General features: G+C 26.0%; 1 protein-coding gene across 3 annotated transcripts in view; it reads left to right on the top strand.

Moving 5' to 3' along the window:
* The window catches only part of LOC145261125 (rap1 GTPase-activating protein 1-like), a 1,259,270-nt gene that overhangs the window by 163,904 nt on the left and 1,076,568 nt on the right, over positions 1-18,798 (top strand). The window lies entirely within an intron of this gene.

Genomic DNA, 18,798 nt, shown 5'->3' with positions numbered 1-18,798 from the left:
CACTTCGCCTCTGAAATAAATAAATAAATAAGTAAATAAATAAAATAATAACTTATAGATGAAAAAAAAACAAGCATTCATTTTGATTCAATTGTACCATAGGAACCGTTGGAATATCCCATCTATTTCGATTTGTATTCGCCTAAATGTTTGATAAAATCGATTACTTTTGGTTGGAAATAGAATTCTAGTTAGCTTTTGAAAGTATATAAAATTAAACGAAATTGCTGTGAAGATGTCACGAAGGGTATTAGTTACTTTGAATAACCCGACAAAAATGTAGGTTAAAAACATAAGAACATCTGTAAATTGGTTTTATCGAAAATTTATTAATACTAAAAGTATAATATTTCTTTTACAATCGAGTCACCACTTATCAACGCCCAAAGGCCACCCGAGGATAAAAGTGTAAGGTGATCATTAAATTTGCATTTAGATTTAAGTACAGATAGAGAGTAGGGGAAATTGTTGATAATGGTTGATGCTAGAAGAGTGATTGTTGTGAGGATTCTGTAGGAGCGGATCATAAATTGAAGCTCAGACGAGCGCTTGCTATGAAAATAACGATAGAGTAAAGATAGACTCGCAATGTCTCTTCTGTGGGAAAGATGTTACAGGGTGGAGAAAAGAACATTACCCACCACGTTTGAAGCAAGTTTTGAACTTTGTCAAAGCAAGATAGGTGCTCCGAGCAGCTCCTCCCCAGATGTGTAAACAGTACTCCATTTTGAAACGTATTTGGCTCTTATACAGGTCTGCATTGAGGTATACATCTGCATTGAGATACCTTTTGAAACAATAGAATGATAGAACGATAGAATGATGCAATCATTTTTCCAATGATTTTGACATCAGGCGGGAAGGTCAGTCCCAGAGATTTATTGAAGTAGGGTGCTTCTTGGAGACGCTGGCACTAGATGGGGATCAAAGCGTTGGTGGTTGGATGCATTAATATCAATCAACTGTTTTGCTCCGTTACACCATATGCTCAAGATCGTTTTTCCACCTTGCACCATATGCACACAGAGATTTTGGTCGTTACTGCCATAGATGGTAGTGTCGTCTGCATATATATGGACGAATGAACTTAAACTGTGATTTGGGAGATGACATTGATGAAGATAAGGAAAAGAGTTAGACCCAGGATAGATCCTTGAGGCATGTCAGGATTGATAGTTTGAGCTTCACTTTTGCTAAACCTATCTAAAATAAAGGATTTGATGATTGAAAAGACATTTCCAGATATTCCATAGCTAGAAATATTGACAAGCAGAGATTTATGCTGAACCAAATTAAATATCGTTGATATTTTAACAATATCTAGAGACGAAATCCCTGGCGAGAGATTCACTGATCCTATGCAAAATTAGTCAGTACATCAGCTATAGATCTCATAGGATGGAAACCATATTGCTTGTCATTATTTATGCTGTTTTTTTTTTTTGTTGTTGTTTTTTTGGAGAGAGGACCAGTTGCAGAGTTGTTGATGAACAATGGCCCTGCTTTTCGACCGGAAGTTTTCAAGGAGGTGTGTGACAAGTGGGTTGTTCAGCAAATTTTGGGGGCAGCACATCAACCAAGTGGCAATAGAATAGTGAAAAAGCATCATCGTACGATCAAAACTGCTGCAGAGAGAAGCTGCATTTCCCCCATGGAGACAGTATTCTGGTACAACATGTCGCCAAAGACCGGACTAAATGAAACAACAGTACCTCATAGGGCCATCTTTACTTATGAGTGACGGCATCCTTACAACAAGAGGAGCTGAGGGTGATGAAGCCACCATCGACATGAGTGAGGAGGTGTGGGTGAAGCCTCCCAATGCGACGTGTACTACTCGCTGGGGAAGGGGAATAGTAATGGGAATGCAGTCAAAGAATAATGTAATTGTAGATATATCTTAGACCTGCATCGTGTTTCCCTGCTGGTGAGGAGTTGGAGGTCGAGATCCGTCAAGAAGCGAATGGTGCGCCCCAACTCGACTTAGACTCATGCTGTGTTTCCTTATGGTCGGATTGGAATGACTGTAACGAAGCTGAGAATGTCATCCCCCAAGAAGAAATCGTCCAAAGGCCTCAGCGTGAGAGGAGGAGGCCTTCTTGGAAGAAGGACTATGAGGTATTTTATTGATCTCGGAGATCAGGGAGGCATGTGGTGTATCTGCAAACAAAATGAAAGGCTTACCTGTGTTGCTTCATGTGAAAGAAGAGAGACAAAATGGCCGACTCATTTATGCACTTGGAATGCTTGATGGGAAAGGTAATTGGGGGGGGGTTCTTAAGTAGGACATAAAAGGAAGTGAACGGGTTATTAAGGTCAGACTGGAGGAAGGAGAAACGTGTACCTTTGTGTTAGGTGAGCACTTTTAACCAGCCTACTCTTCCTTAGAGCACATAGGAATAGTTATTTTAGTTACATATTTTTAAATATTTTTAGTTATACATTTTTAAAATATTTTTAGTTATATATTTTTAAATATTTTTAGTTATACATTTTTAAAATATTTTTAGTTAGATATTTTTAAATATTTGTAGTTATATATTGTTGTAGACCTGTGCTAGGGATCACAAATGAAAGAAACCACAAGTAGTGTAAAGTGTATAAAATATAATATGTATTTATCATAAAAAATACAGGAGCCACTAAAGTCGTATGAGAGGAACGTGTTTGTTTCATGCGGTTAAACATGGTATGAATGTCTCCATTTAGTCACTGAAACCAGAGGTATTCATAGGACTAGTTGATTCCACTTAGTTCTGAAATAGGGGTGATTTTTACCCCACAACGTATATTTTAAAATATTTTTAGTTACATATTTTTAAATATTTTTAGTTACATATTTTTAAATATTTTTAGTTACATATTTTTAAATATTTTTAGTTATATATTTAAAAAATATTTTTAGTTATATATCTTTAAATATTTTTAGTTATATATTTTTAAATATTTTTAGTTAGATATTACAGTATGCTGATCGCTTGAGGCAATTTGATGATGAATGTTGCAAATTTTACATTTGTCCAGAGTTTTATTCCCTCCTCCATTCATGTGTGGGAGGGGGGGGGTTCTACTAAAAACTGTCTTTTGTCCAACTTTGCCGCAGTGAGGGGAGGAGGCGGGTAAATAAACTTACTTTATAGTCAATGTAAATGAAATCACTAATTGTCGCAGCACCTATATTATTATTATTATTATTATTATTATTATTATTATTATTATTATAATAATAATAATAATAATAATAATAATAATAAAAAGCTTTCATTCATTTTACAATGAAGGTAGAATAGCGCAATAAAAAATAAATAATTGAAACCATTTTTTCGATAATTGTGCTTGAATTTTCTTTCTGTGTAGACGCCACAAACAGATGATTCCCCCTCCCTCTCTCTCTCTCTCTCTCTCTCCCTCTCTCTCTCCCATAAGTAAGCATAAAATAAACCTCACACGTCTTTATATGCATAACTAGCGCGTGTGCGTTTGTGTTCATACACACACAAGTGCGTGCTTAGAAACGGACGTAAATGGCGCATTGCGCGGTAAGTCGTTTAAGTATACATTACCAAAAAAAAGTGTACGCGTTATTATGCCCGTTTTTCTCCCATATTCTTCCCCTTTTCTCTCCAAAAAATGATGATCTATCTTGACAGATACACACGAAAGCATAAACAGCGATTACCAGACTGTATTTTTAGTTTTTGCTTTTTTGGGGGGAGGGGGGGTTCGTTTTTGTTTCAGTAGACTGAAGACTTCCCCGATGGCGGGTGGCACAAACATCCGTTTTTTCCCCTGATTTTATCCTCAAAAGTTGGTGCAGAAAATGAGAGTAGGTCGAGGGGTGGGAGTTTGACGTAGTACATGTCCCACCCACACTGACCCCCGCTGGGCTTCCCCTGTTGCCTAGTTTTTTTCCTGTTCCCTTTTTGTACTTGGGCCGGTAAAAGAAGAATTCTTCAACTTCTTCCTTTTCTTTTCTTCAACTTTTTTCTTTTCCTTTTCAACCTTGCGTTTTTATAACTTAAAGCTAATTCCCCTTTTCTCATCTACAATTTCTTATATCACAGTTATTTTAGCTGGTCTTCCAAATTACTGGTGGTCGAGCTAAAAAACGTACCAGTTTACGGACTTGTGTATATTATCTCGGCGGTTACGGTACTTCTCTTAAGTTAATTCAACTCTCTCTCTCTCTCTCTCTCTCTCTCTCTCTCTCTCTCTCTCTCTCTCTCTCTCTCTCTCTCTCTCTCTCTCTCACACACACACACACACATATATATATATATATATATATATATATATATATATATATATATATATATATATAATTTTATATTTATCTTTATTTATCCGCATTTTACAATTTTACAAAGTCAGCTTTCAAAAAGGTTAGTGAGATTTGTGAAATTCGATTTTCAAGATTATTATCAATGTTTGATTTTAAATTGCTACGTCAAAAGCTCATGAATTAATTTCATTCGATGTGTTGACTTCACATATTGGTTCCATTTTAATTTAAATTCTATCATAACATTTTGTGTTTCACAGGTTTTATTATGCAAATGCAAGTCCCATCAGCGGATCTGATGAACTGACACTGCGAGCCTGATCCGGCCTACGGGCTATAGTTTGATCTAAGAGATAACGTGTGTTCCTTAGTACTCATCCAGCCAAAATCACAATCAATAAATTCCCCCACTCTCTATCGATGCCTAAACCTAATCGCTAATTCCATGAACAAAGGTTCTTTCCTAGAACTGTTCACTTGTGGAACTCTGTTCTGCTGGTTTGCTTTCCAGTTAACTACAATATTGTCATCTTCAAGTTTACCGTAAACAAGTTCTTATTGAACTGTCCTCGTAAATAATCTAATTCTACCAAATTTCCACCACAAACGGTTGCTATGCTACTGTCCCAATGACTACCATACACACATTAACCCTTATCCTCGAGTGGCGTCCGAGCCTTGATATGTGATAACCACTTTATAAAATAAGAGAACACCAGTCATTGAAAGACCTATTCCCACATATAGAGATGAACGACTTTTATAGACCTCACAATTAGGGTAAAAAATAAAATGTTTTAACGGCCCCTACTAAGATTGACCTTAAGTTTGAATAATTTCGTTGGCCTTTATTGATTTTGTTTGATAAGAAAAGAAAAGACAAAAATTTAATCTCCTTAATTTGTGTTAGTGTATTTAATCAGTGTTAGTGTATTTAATTAGTGTTAGTGTATTTAATCAGTGTTAGTGTATTTAATCAGTGTTAGTGTATTATATGAGTATTAGTGTATTTAATTAGTGTTAGTGTATTTAATCAGTGTTACTGTATTTAATCAGTGTTAGTGTATTTAATCAATGTTAGTGTGTTTAATCAGTGTTAGTTTATTTAATTAGTGTTAGTGTATTTAATCAGTGTTAGTGTATTTAATCAGTGTTAATGTATTTAATTAGTGTTAGTGTATTTAATTAGTGTTAGTTATTTAATCAGTGTTAGTGTATTTAATCAATTTTAGTGTATTTAATTAGTGTTAGTGTATTTAATCAGTGTTGGTTTATTTAATTAGTGTTAGTGTATTTAATCAGTGTTAGTGTATTTAATAAGTGTTAGTGTATTTAATTAGTGTTAGTGTATTCAATTAGTGTTACTGTATTTAATAAGTGTTAGTGTATTTAATCAGTGTTAGTGTATTTAATTAGTGTTAGTGTATTTAATCAGTGTTAGTGTATTAAATGAGTATTAGTGTATTTAATTAGTGTTAGTGTATTTAATCAGTGTTAGTGTATTTAATAAGTGTTAGTGTATTTAATTAGTGTTAGTGTATTTAATTAGTGTTAGTGTATTTAATCAGTGTTAGTGTATTTAATCAGTGTTAGTGTATTTAATCAGTGTTGGTTAATTTAATTAGTGTTAGTGTATTTAATCAGTGTTAGTGTATTTAATAAGTGTTAGTGTATTTAATTAGTGTTAGTGTATTTAATTAGTGTTAGTGTATTTAATTAGTGTTACTGTATTTAATAAGTGTTAGTGTATTTAATCAGTGTTAGTGTATTTAATTAGTGTTAGTGTATTTAATCAGTGTTAGTGTATTATATGAGTATTAGTGTATTTAATTAGTGTTAGTGTATTTAATCAGTGTTACTGTATTTAATCAGTGTTAGTGTATTTAATCAATGTTAGTGTGTTTAATCAGTGTTAGTTTATTTAATTAGTGTTAGTGTATTTAATCAGTGTTAGTGTATTTAATCAGTGTTAGTGTATTTAATTAGTGTTAGTGTATTTAATTAGTGTTAGTTATTTAATCAGTGTTAGTGTATTTAATCAATTTTAGTGTATTTAATTAGTGTTAGTGTATTTAATCAGTGTTGGTTTATTTAATTAGTGTTAGTGTATTTAATCAGTGTTAGTGTATTTAATAAGTGTTAGTGTATTTAATTAGTGTTAGTGTATTTAATTAGTGTTACTGTATTTAATAAGTGTTAGTGTATTTAATCAGTGTTAGTGTATTTAATTAGTGTTAGTGTATTTAATCAGTGTTAGTGTATTAAATGAGTATTAGTGTATTTAATTAGTGTTAGTGTATTTAATCAGTGTTAGTGTATTTAATAAGTGTTAGTGTATTTAATTAGTGTTAGTGTATTTAATTAGTGTTAGTGTATTTAATCAGCGTTAGTGTATTTAATTAGTGTTAGTGTATTTAATACAGTTGTGAATATTAATCATATCAGAGAGAGGGGGAGGGGTTAAATGAAGATTAAACATTTCTGTTAAAATCACTGCAGCATCGGCACCCAACGGATGTTTATGAATCCTGCATTAAAAATTAAAACGGTAATGGATGCGACACACACACACACACACACACACATCGATTGCGTATGTTTTTTTTCCATGTAACAAATGAAACCGGTTGGAAAGAAAAAAAAATAACATGAAGAGCAAAAATCAATTAATTAAGAGGGAGAAACGAAAATTGCATGGTTTTATCAATCATTAAATTAATTTGTTTTAATCTTGGATAATAACGAACGCGCCTGGTTGTGCCATGATGCACATGGATGGCAACACAACGATGTGTGCGCACCTTGTGCGTATTTTGTGCACTAATGCGCATAAAATCATCTAAATTAAGTTCGGAACGTTTATGAATTAGTGTGGATCAATTTTTCTCATTTATTTGATAACAGTTAAAAATATTTCTATAAACTCTGTAAGGATTAGGTGGAGTTTTTTTTTTCTCCCCAGAAAAAAAAATAATAAAGGAAGCAATAAAATATTAATTAAGTTGATTTATTTATAATAATTTCGCATAAACCCTAAAATCTTAATTGAGGCTAATTTTCGAAAGAAATCAAAAATCCTCATTAGTTGATTAGTTGCTTATTAATTTAGCTAAGCAGTTAATAAGCTTCAATTAATTGGAGACTTCACTGCATTAAACTATAACTAAGATACTTGGCATTTTTTAAATTTTTTTTAGATCAAACTGCGTCTTTTCTGGCAGTTTTCAAGCGACTATCCTTCCAGGTATTATCTCTTATTGTTGACTGCAGGACTGCTGACGGGGCAAATCATAACAAATTTCATTCCCTATCAGATTGCCCGGCATTTCACCAAAAATAGCAAATAGAAATGTTATACTTTTCCAACAAATCGTTTAGAAAACGACAAACTTTTTATATCACAATAAAAATGTATTTAATTAAATCATCAACTGTCGTCGTCATAATTATCCAAATTGTTCTTGATTACAACGTAGCATCAAACGAACACAATTCTCACTTCCTATTTAATACTTCGTGTTAACTGCTCTTGATATTATATACTTAGTGTTACGCACACATTATATGTGTGTGTGTGTGTGTGTGTGCGTGTGCGTGTGCGTGTGCGTGTGTGTGTGTGTGTGTGTGTGTGTGTGTGTGTGTGTGTGTGTGAAATGATTACAAGTATTGCCCAACGCTAAACAAGTCCATTCCCTTAGATGTAACCTTCCACTTACAAAAAAGGACGTATGAACTATTTACAAAAGATAATGCAAATCCAATTTACGTCCACCGACTCTCAAACTACCGAAAATCAGCCATCACATAAATAGTTAAAGCGACAGGAAAAAGAATCAGTAACAACTCATCAAGCGAAGAAACATAAATTGCTTTATGACAAAGTAGTAAAAGACAATAACTAAAAAAATTGTAAAACCAGCAGCTTTCATCAATATATCCAAAAGAATAGGAAATAGGAGAATTATCTTATTTACACCTTCATACAATCAAGATTAAACTTGGATAAAAGTTTTTAGATTTAATCAACCTTTATTTTCCAACCAATAACATTATATATAAAGTTCTTAACAAAAATACACTTAAATTAAGTTACAGTTTCAGCTTAGAAAATCAACTTAGAAAAATAATGAAAAAACAAAACAAAATATTAAGAAGCAATGTACTAAGATGCAATGACACCAACCATGATTCAAATATTAAAATTAAGGGAAAAAATATTTGTCATTGTAATAATAAAAATACGAGGAAAGTATTTATTATTCTCTCTAGTTACCTAACTACGAATACAAGTATAGACCACCCAAGGAACATAATATTTAGGCATTAACGAGACGCTCCTTTAATATTATTAAATATATTTATTTATATCCTTTAATATTATTAAATATATTTATTTATATGCTTTACTATTATTAAATATATTTATTTATATCCTTTAATATTATTAAATATATTTATTTATATCCTTTAATATTATTAAATATATTATTTATATCCTTTAATATTATTAAATATATTTATTTATATCCTTTAATATTATTAAATATATTTATTTATATCCTTAATATTATTAAATATATTTATATCCTTTAATATTATTAAATATATTTATTTATATCCTTTAGTATTATTAAATATATTTATTTATATCCTTTAATATAATTAAATATATTTATTTATATCCTTTAATATTATTAAATATATTTATTTATATCCTTTAATATTATTAAATATATTTATTTATATCCTTTAATATTATTAAATATATTTATTTATATCCTTTAATATTATTAAATATATTTATTTATATCCTTTAATATTATTAAATATATTTATTTATATCCTTTAATATTATTAAATATATTTATGCATATCCTTTAATATTATTCAATATATTTATTTATATTCTTTAATATTATTAAATATATTTATTTATATCCTTTAGTATTATTAAATATATTTATTTATATCCTTTAATATTATTAAATATATTTATTTATACTCTTTAATATTATTAAATATATTTATTTATATCCTTTAATATTATTAAATATATTTATTTATATCCTTAATATTATTAAATATATTCATATCCTTTAATATTATTAAATATATTTATTTATATCCTTTAGTATTATTAAATATATTTATTTATATCCTTTAATATTATTAAATATATTTATTTATATCCTTTAATATTATTAAATATATTTATTTATATCCTTTAATATTATTAAATATATTTATTTATATCCTTTAATATTATTAAATATATTTATTTATATCCTTTAATATTATTAAATATATTTATTTATATCCTTTAATATTATTAAATATATTTATTTATATCCTTTAGTATTATTAAATATATTTATTTATATACTTTAGTATTATTAAATATATTTATTTATATCCTTTAATATTATTAAATATATTTATTTATATCCTTTTATATTATTAAATATATTTATTTATATCCTTTAGTATTATTAAATATATTTATTTATATCCTTTAATATTATTAAATATATTTATTTATATCCTTTAATATTATTAAATATATTTATTTATATCCTTTAATAATATTAAATATATTTATATCCTTTAATATTATTAAATATATTTATTTATATGCTTTAATATTATTAAATATATTTATTCATATTCTTTAAGATTATTAAATATATTTATTTATATCCTTTAATATTATTAAATATATTTATTTATATCCTTACTATTATAAAATATATTTATTTATATCCTTTAATATTATTAAATATATTTATTTATATCCTTTAATAATATGTAATATATTTATATCCTTTAATATTATTAAATATATTTATTTGTATGCTTTAATATTATTAAATATATTTATTCATATTCTTTAAGATTATTAAATATATTATTTATATCCTTTAATATTATTAAATATATTTATTTATATCCTTTAATATTATTAAATATATTTATTTATATCCTTGAATATTATTAAATATATTTATTTATATCCTTAAATATTATTAAATATATTTATTTATATCCTTTAATATTATTAAATATATTTATTTATATCCTTTAATATTATTAAATATATTATTTATATTCTTTAATATTATTAAATATGTTTATTTATATCCTTTAATATTATTAAATATATTTATTTATATTCATTAATATTATTAAATATATTTATTTATATCCTTTAATATTATTAAATATATTTATGTATATCCTTTAATATTATTCAATATATTTATTTATATTCTTTAATATTATTAAATATATTTATTTATATCCTTTAATATTATTAAATATATTTATTTATATCCTTTAATATTATTAAATATATTTATTTATATTCTTTAATATTATTAAATATATTTATTTATATCCTTTAATATTATTAAATATATTTATTTATATCCCTTAATATTATTAAATATATTTATATCCTTTAATATTATTAAATATATTTATGTATATCCTTTAATATTATTCAATATATTTATTTATATTCTTTAATATTATTAAATATATTTATTTATATCCTTTAATATTATTAAATATATTTATTTATATCCTTTAATATTATTAAATATATTTATTTATATCCTTTAATATTATTAAATATATTTATTTATATCCTTTAATATTCATGAATATATTTATTTATATCCTTTAATAATATTAAATATATTTATATCCTTTAATATTATTAAATATATTTATTTATATGCTTTAATATTATTAAATATATTTATTCATATTCTTTAAGATTATTAAATATATTTATTTATATCCTTTAATATTATTAAATATATTTAATTATATCCTTACTATTATAAAATATATTTATTTATATCCTTTAATATTATTAAATATATTTATTTATATCCCTTAATATTATTAAATATATGTATTTATATTCTTTAATATTATTAAATATATTTATTTATATCCTTTAATATTATTAAATATATTTATTTATATCCTTAATATTATTAAATATATTTATATCCTTTAATATTATTAAATATATTTATTTATATCCTTTAATATTATTTAATATATTTATTTATATTCTTTAATATTATTAAATTTATTTATTTATATCCTTTAATATTATTAAATATATTTATTTATATTCTTTAATATTATTAAATATATTTATTTATATCCTTTAATATTATTAAATATATTTATATCCTTTAATATTATTAAATATATTTATTTATATTCTTTAATATTATTAAATATATTTATTTATATCCTTTAATATTATTCAATATATTTATTTATATCCTTTAATATTATTAAATATATTTATATTCTTTAATATTATTAAATATATTTATTTATATCCTTTAATATTATTAAATATATTTACATCCTTTAATATTATTAAATATATTTATTTATATTCTTTAATATTATTAAATATATTTATTTATATCCTTTAATATTATTCAATATATTTATTTATATCCTTTAATATTATTAAATATATTTATATTCTTTAATATTATTAACTATATTTATTTATATCCTTTAATATTATTAAATATATTTATTTATATTCTTTTATATTATTAAATATATTTATTTATATCCTTTAATATTATTCAATATATTTATTTATATCCTTTAATATTATTAAATATATTTATTTATATTCTTTAATATTATTAAATATATTTTTTATATCCTTTAATATGATTAAATGTTTTTATTTATATCCTTAATATTATTAAATGTATTTATTTATATCCTTAATATTATTAAATATATTTATTTATATTCTTTAATATTATTCAATATATTTATTTATATCCTTAATATTATTAAATATATTTATTTATATCCTTTAATATTATTAAATATATTTATTTATATCCTTTAATATTATTACATATATTTTTTATATCCTTTAATATTATTAATTTAATAATATTATTTATATTATATTATTTATTTATATCCTTTAATATAAATAAATATATTTATTTATATCCTTTAATATTATTAAATATATTTATTTATATCCTTTAATATTATTAAATATATTTATTTTTATCCTTTAATATTATTCAATATATTTATTTATTTATTTCCTTTAATATTATTAAATATATTTATTTATATCCTTTAATATTATTAAATATATTTATTTATATCCTTTAATATTATTAAATATATTTATTCATATTCGTTAATATTATTAAATATATTTCTTTATATTCTTTAATATTATTAAATATATTTATTTATATTCTTTAGTATTATTAAACATATTTATTTATATCCTTTAATATTATTAAATATATTTATTTATATCCTTTAATATTATTAAATATATTTATTTATATCCTTTAATATTATAAAATTTATGTATTTATATCCTTAATATTATTAAATATATTTATTTATATTCTTTAATATTATTAAATATATTTATTTATATCCTTTGATATTATTAAATATATTTATTTATATCCTTAATATTATTAAATATATTTATTTATATCCTTTAATATTATTAAATATATTTATTTATATCCTTTAATATTATTAAATATATTATTTATATCCTTTAATATTATTAAATATTGCAACAAACCCTCACTTTTCCAAATTATAAAACAACAATAGTTAAGTAGACTTTTGTTTGAAAAAACTGTATATTACTACACATTGTTGTTTAATGTGTTAATGAGATACTTCAAATGATTAAAAAGATGGTGATTAAATATATAATAAGCTACATACACTAATTTGCATATAGCACTGTTAATTTATAATTGGCCCATTAAAACCAGATCAAATAATATTACTAATCTATAATATCAATCTATCTTACAAACAAAGACGTTGCAACCAGCCATATGTTATATATTTGATTTTGGTGAATTGTTTTGGGTATAGTTGCATATGTTTGGAATCATATTTTTATATTTATTGTATGTATATGTTATGCAAAATTATTCAAATGATGTATTTTGAAGTTAAACTGTATGGTTGGTTGCCTGACGGTATGCCTGATGTATAATGTATCTGTAGTCATCGTTTTTGGTTTGTGACTTTTATTGAAAAAAATGCTATAAAACTGTATCTAAGATTGCCCCTCTTAAATCTATAGTTTTTTTTAATCGACTATTCAGTGTTATTACATTTATTGTTGTATGTTTAACGTTTTAAATTTGAAGGTTCTCCCATGTGAACACTTAAAATTAATAGCACAATAAGATATGAACATATTAGTCGATGTGTGTGGGTTATACTTTGCACTAAATTTGTTTTATACCGTGCACTAGTTACTTGTCCAAACTCATAAAAGTTTATAAGGGTTATTTACAGGCCCTCAATTTAAGTTGTTATACAATGATAATCCGACTCGTTTAAAATGATAAATTGTGTGCTTTTTTGCCGTTATATTTATCATTCTTGTAAGCATCACTATTTTGAATTGCGTTGTTTTATTTAAAATATTTTATTATGTTAGATTACTATTCGTATACATATTATTTATTTTTTTAATTTTAATTTTTTATTTTTAATTATAATTTCTATTTCGGTAAATCTTTATTTTGTTATTGTTTATTTACTATCATAACTTATATTATCATGATTCATTATTATTATTATTATTATTAGTAGTAGTAGTAGTAGTAGTAGTAGTAGTAACAATTTTATTATTTTTAATATTGAATTAATATGTAATCAGTTAACTTTAATATAAATAATAATTCGTTTTTATATAAAATAAAATAGTATATATTATTTAATAATAATAATAATAATAATAATAATAATAATAATAATAATAATAATTAAAATAGTATATATTATTTAATAATAATAATAATAATAATAATAATAATAATTAAAATAGTATATATTATTTAATAATAATAATAATAATAATAATAATTAAAATAGTATACATTATTTAATAATAATAATAATAATAATAATAATTAAAATAGTATATATTATTTAATAATAATAATAATAATAATAATAATAATTAAAATAGTATATATTATTTAATAATAATAATAATAATAATAATAATAATAATTAAAATAGTATATATTATATAATAATAATAATAATAATAATAATAATAATAATAATAATAATAATAATAATTAAAATAGTATATATAATTTAATTATTGGAATTCTTTTGAGATGAATAAGTTACATATTTTATTGATTTGCCAACTATTATCCTCATCTTTATTGGCGTTGTTGTTTAACGATGTTTCGGCAAACTATTCCTCTGGCCTTCGTCAGGTTGTTAACCGCAAAGGGATAAGAATGCTGAATCTTTAACCGTATGTTCAGTAATTACTGCCTTCCATAGTTGTTGTCGTCTCATTACGTTTTGGCCAACAAATCCTCTGGCCGGCTTTGGGTAGGATTGAAACCACTATCTCACCTAGAACTGTAGAGATTCAACGTCTCTATCCACTGTACCACGGACCCGAAGTGAGGTCAAGGTTGGATATTTTGGTCTTATAAATCTTTACAGTTCCAGGTGAGCATTGTCTGAAGATAATAACAACGAATCATTACGATAGTCAGTACCGTGGAACCAGACGACTAAACGTTTTAAGGATCAGGAAGACCCTAAATGTTACATTGAACTCTACAAGTTATTGAAGAATTGTTTTTCTAGGAACCGCCAAAAAACGAAAAAAAAAAATGATAAGATTGTTCAACGGGTAAAAAGTTATAAAGTTGATTATTTTTTGTTGAAATTAAAAATTAATTTTCAGTTTTGTTTTTTTATTTTGTTTTCTTTCAAAGATAAAATTTTATGTTGTGACAAAAAAACTTTACCATTTTTCTGACATCGAACAAAAGAAAGCGAGAGAAAGATAGAAAAAAAAATCAAGTTCTGTTTACGGAATTTACAAACTCAGGAACGATAAACGTCAAAAACTACGAAAACTCTGATTTTGCCTTGCAATGATTTGACTACCTTCCGTAAAATATTTTTAAAATTTGAACTGTATTCTTTCATAACTAAGCTGAAACACTTCAACATTGCTCCAGTAAATTTTTTGAAAATCCAAGAAAAAAACATACATCCTTCCTATTTAAAAAGTTCAGTTTTTCCCATTCAGCATATTAGAATAAATTTGGTTATAAATATTTAGAAGAATATGTTGGAATTACTTTATTTTTACTAACAGAAATAAAGAAAGAATATAGAAGGAAACGCAATTTTAATGAAAAAAGAATAAAATAGAAATGTCGAACATACATATTGCTTTAGGTCGGTGTTGTAGGCACTAAGACATTTTTATTTAGATTTAATTATTCGTGTTTATTTTGTGAATTTGTGAGTTTTCTTTTCTTGGTTTTCACGAGGGGAAAAGAATATTACAAAAGATTATCGTTCAGAGATGTTCTGATTACCCACAACTGTTCAGGGTTCTTTATTATGCAGGTTTAATTGAAGTCTTGTAAAGATTTTTTTTTTTTTTTGGAAAGGGAATTATGTAACAGGACGCATATATGCACGTAGCAAAATATCAGCAGGAGCTGTATGGTTGCTGGCGTGCGAGATTTTTGCAGCAGTAGTCGAATAACACATATGCAAATTAGGGCATGGCGTGGGTTTGGTGACAAGAAAAAGAAAAAAAAACATGTGATCGGAAGAAGAAAATGTGTAGTTGAAAGATGGATGTGTTAAGCTGGTATTTAGAAAAACGTAAGCCAGTGAAGACGGGTATGTGGTCTCACAGTCGCAGTAAAAGACTTTTAAAACTGGTGTCAAGACGGGGAGAAAGAAAAACAGTAATAAATATCTTGCATTACAAAAGAAAAACCGAATCGGATGTATTTTGTTCGGGGTTTTTTTTTTGTTGTTTTTTTGTTTTTTGGGGTTTTTTTTTCCTTTCGATGGTGCCTGATGGCGGAGGGTTCCAAGAAACGTTTGAACTGTAATGAACATAGTTTCAGTGTAACGGCCTCGTTACATATGCAGACTTTCTATTAAACTGTCTGTATCCGTTTGATATGCATTGCTTTAGCTCGATGTTGTAGGCACTGATGATTTCTATAAATTGTGGCAATTGAAAATGAGGTATTGTTCAGTGAAAGTTGGATTTTGGTTTGGGTTAGCAGCACATTTCTGAACGATAATCTTTGTAATATTCTTTTTCCCTCGTGCACTATATAGATCGACGGATAGAATTCACATGGTCTGGTAATGTTTGAACATCTTTCTGATGGAGCCACAGTAATATTTCAGAAACATCCAAATAAACTAAGATCAATTCAGAGATTTATATCAATAATGAGAATACACTACCAAATTTAACAAATAAAACCCAAGTCATGGAACGGAATATAGCATTTTCACAAAACGCACTCTGGAGCGCTACTGATAATTTGCTTTATGCCCCAGATGGTGACAGTACTACTGCCTAGTATTTTAGATAGTGTGAGGACCTGAATAACATTGACTCTGATGATTAGGCGAACTCTGAAAAGGTCAACTTATTGTGTCGAAAACTGGGATTCACAGAACACAACAAATTCGATGATTACATTTTACTACGGAAAACGTGTGATTTAACTTTCTTCTGAAACCGAGAAACTTTTAAAGGAGCTCTTCAGCCTGAAAGCGTTGTTATTTCAGAGAAGGTAGAAATGCCTGAATGCAAAAAATGATGACGAGGACTATTAAAATTTTGCCTCAATAGTCTACAAACATGGTGACGATTTTAAACTAGCTGAACTGAGTGCTGGTGATTTCAAAAGCCTGATATTTGTACAAGGATTAGTATTAGCAGAATACTTTGTAATTCGACGCAGAGTTTTAAGTAAATTATAAAATAACTAAAATGTTACACTACAAATTTAGACAGAAAACTGCCAACGAGTCATTATCGTTAAAAAGCATTCAAAGAACATCGAAGAATCCAGCGTCTTTTACAAAAGAAATATACATGAAAAGTCAAAACCCTATTCTCCAGAGAAAATAAAAAAGAAAAGACAATATTCCGCCCGCACACCGAACAGACAATGCACCTAAAATGAAAGTCCTGTATTAGGGCAAAAACTGCTCATACCGCACTAAAACTTACCTGAGAGTAAAGGACAAAATTAATATTTTTGGGTACGACACACGAGAACAAGCGAAAAAGACGATAAAAATATAGGTAAATATGTGCTGGTGAAAATATTAAATAAAAATGTAAAGGTTCGGTTAGATATGGAATCAAACTTATAAATCATAAATTTGCATGTAAAAGATTAATAAACGTATCATGATAACATTTTGTAAAACAGCCAGAAGGGTGAAAATAATGAAAATGGTCGAAAATTAATTTTAGAGGAGAAGAAATCACTAATAGTACATTTAACGGTATGACAAAGGAATTAATATACTTCGTGTATATTAACTGTATAGTAAACAGCGGAAATCTTTTTTGGACAGATTGGATACATAACTTCAATTTTTGATATTATAAATATTTTTTGTTAAAAAGTGGAAAATCTAACGACAGAGAAGGGAAATCTCATGTCAGAATTACAAGAAAGTTTTTCTATCGGCATTGTATCGAAACTTGGATTCAGTCAATGGGCAGCCCCTACCGTCAAAAAGAAGTTAAAAGAAATCTGTTTGCACCACTTCTCTATAGGTTTGAACTCAGTACTAAAAGACTAATATTACCCACTTTTTAGCCCTGAAGAAGTTTTTACTAAGTTAAATGGAGAATCTGAGTGACACATACCTTCAAATTTCTGTCGAGGAATATAGTTTGTAATTTGCTTTGTATTAAACCCCATAAGAAGTTATTCAAGTTCAAAAGGAAAGTTTTGGGAAGTAAAGGTAGCACCCGCCATTTTTTCAAGAAATTATGGATCCTATGTTGGGCAGCCTTGATTTTGTAATTGCATACCTGGATGAGATTATCATAATAAGTGAGACCAGACTACAACATCGAGAACATGTTCGCAGTTACATATTCCACCGATATTTACACAGGCTATTTTTTATGCTGTAGACCGACCATGAACTGCTATTGACCATCTTTGGGTCAAAAAAGGACTACCTGACTGGACTGCTAAGATGAGGCACTATTCTGCTGAATTATGAGCATATCGGATATGTGGACGGACTTTCACAGTTAGTTCCAAGACAGAGTGAACATTTTGAGAATTCCGTAATTGCTTCCTTATGTACCGAAAGTGGAATTAAAAAGCATGATGTGCAATACTATCAGAGAGCTTCCAGCCATGATGCATAAGGATGAGCAGTAAATACAGTTCATCTATGTTTGATAGCGCCCTACTACTATATACGAAAAGCATTACAAAAAAAGAATAAACAGAATGAAGAGCCTCATGCGTAATTACGTATATAATAAAGGAATCAAAAACATAGTCGACTCATGCAATGCTTTGACAACAAAGGCACCTCTAATCACTTTTAATCTATGGCCTAAAACAGACCAACCCTGGTCTAGGATATATATATATGAAGGATTGGTA

Source organism: Euprymna scolopes, chromosome 37, assembly GCF_053919585.1.
Source record: "Euprymna scolopes isolate OS-2025 chromosome 37, ASM5391958v1, whole genome shotgun sequence".
Classification (NCBI taxonomy): domain Eukaryota; kingdom Metazoa; phylum Mollusca; class Cephalopoda; order Sepiida; family Sepiolidae; genus Euprymna; species Euprymna scolopes.
Note: the sequence above shows the minus strand (reverse complement) of the source record. Positions and strands in the feature narration are given on the sequence as shown.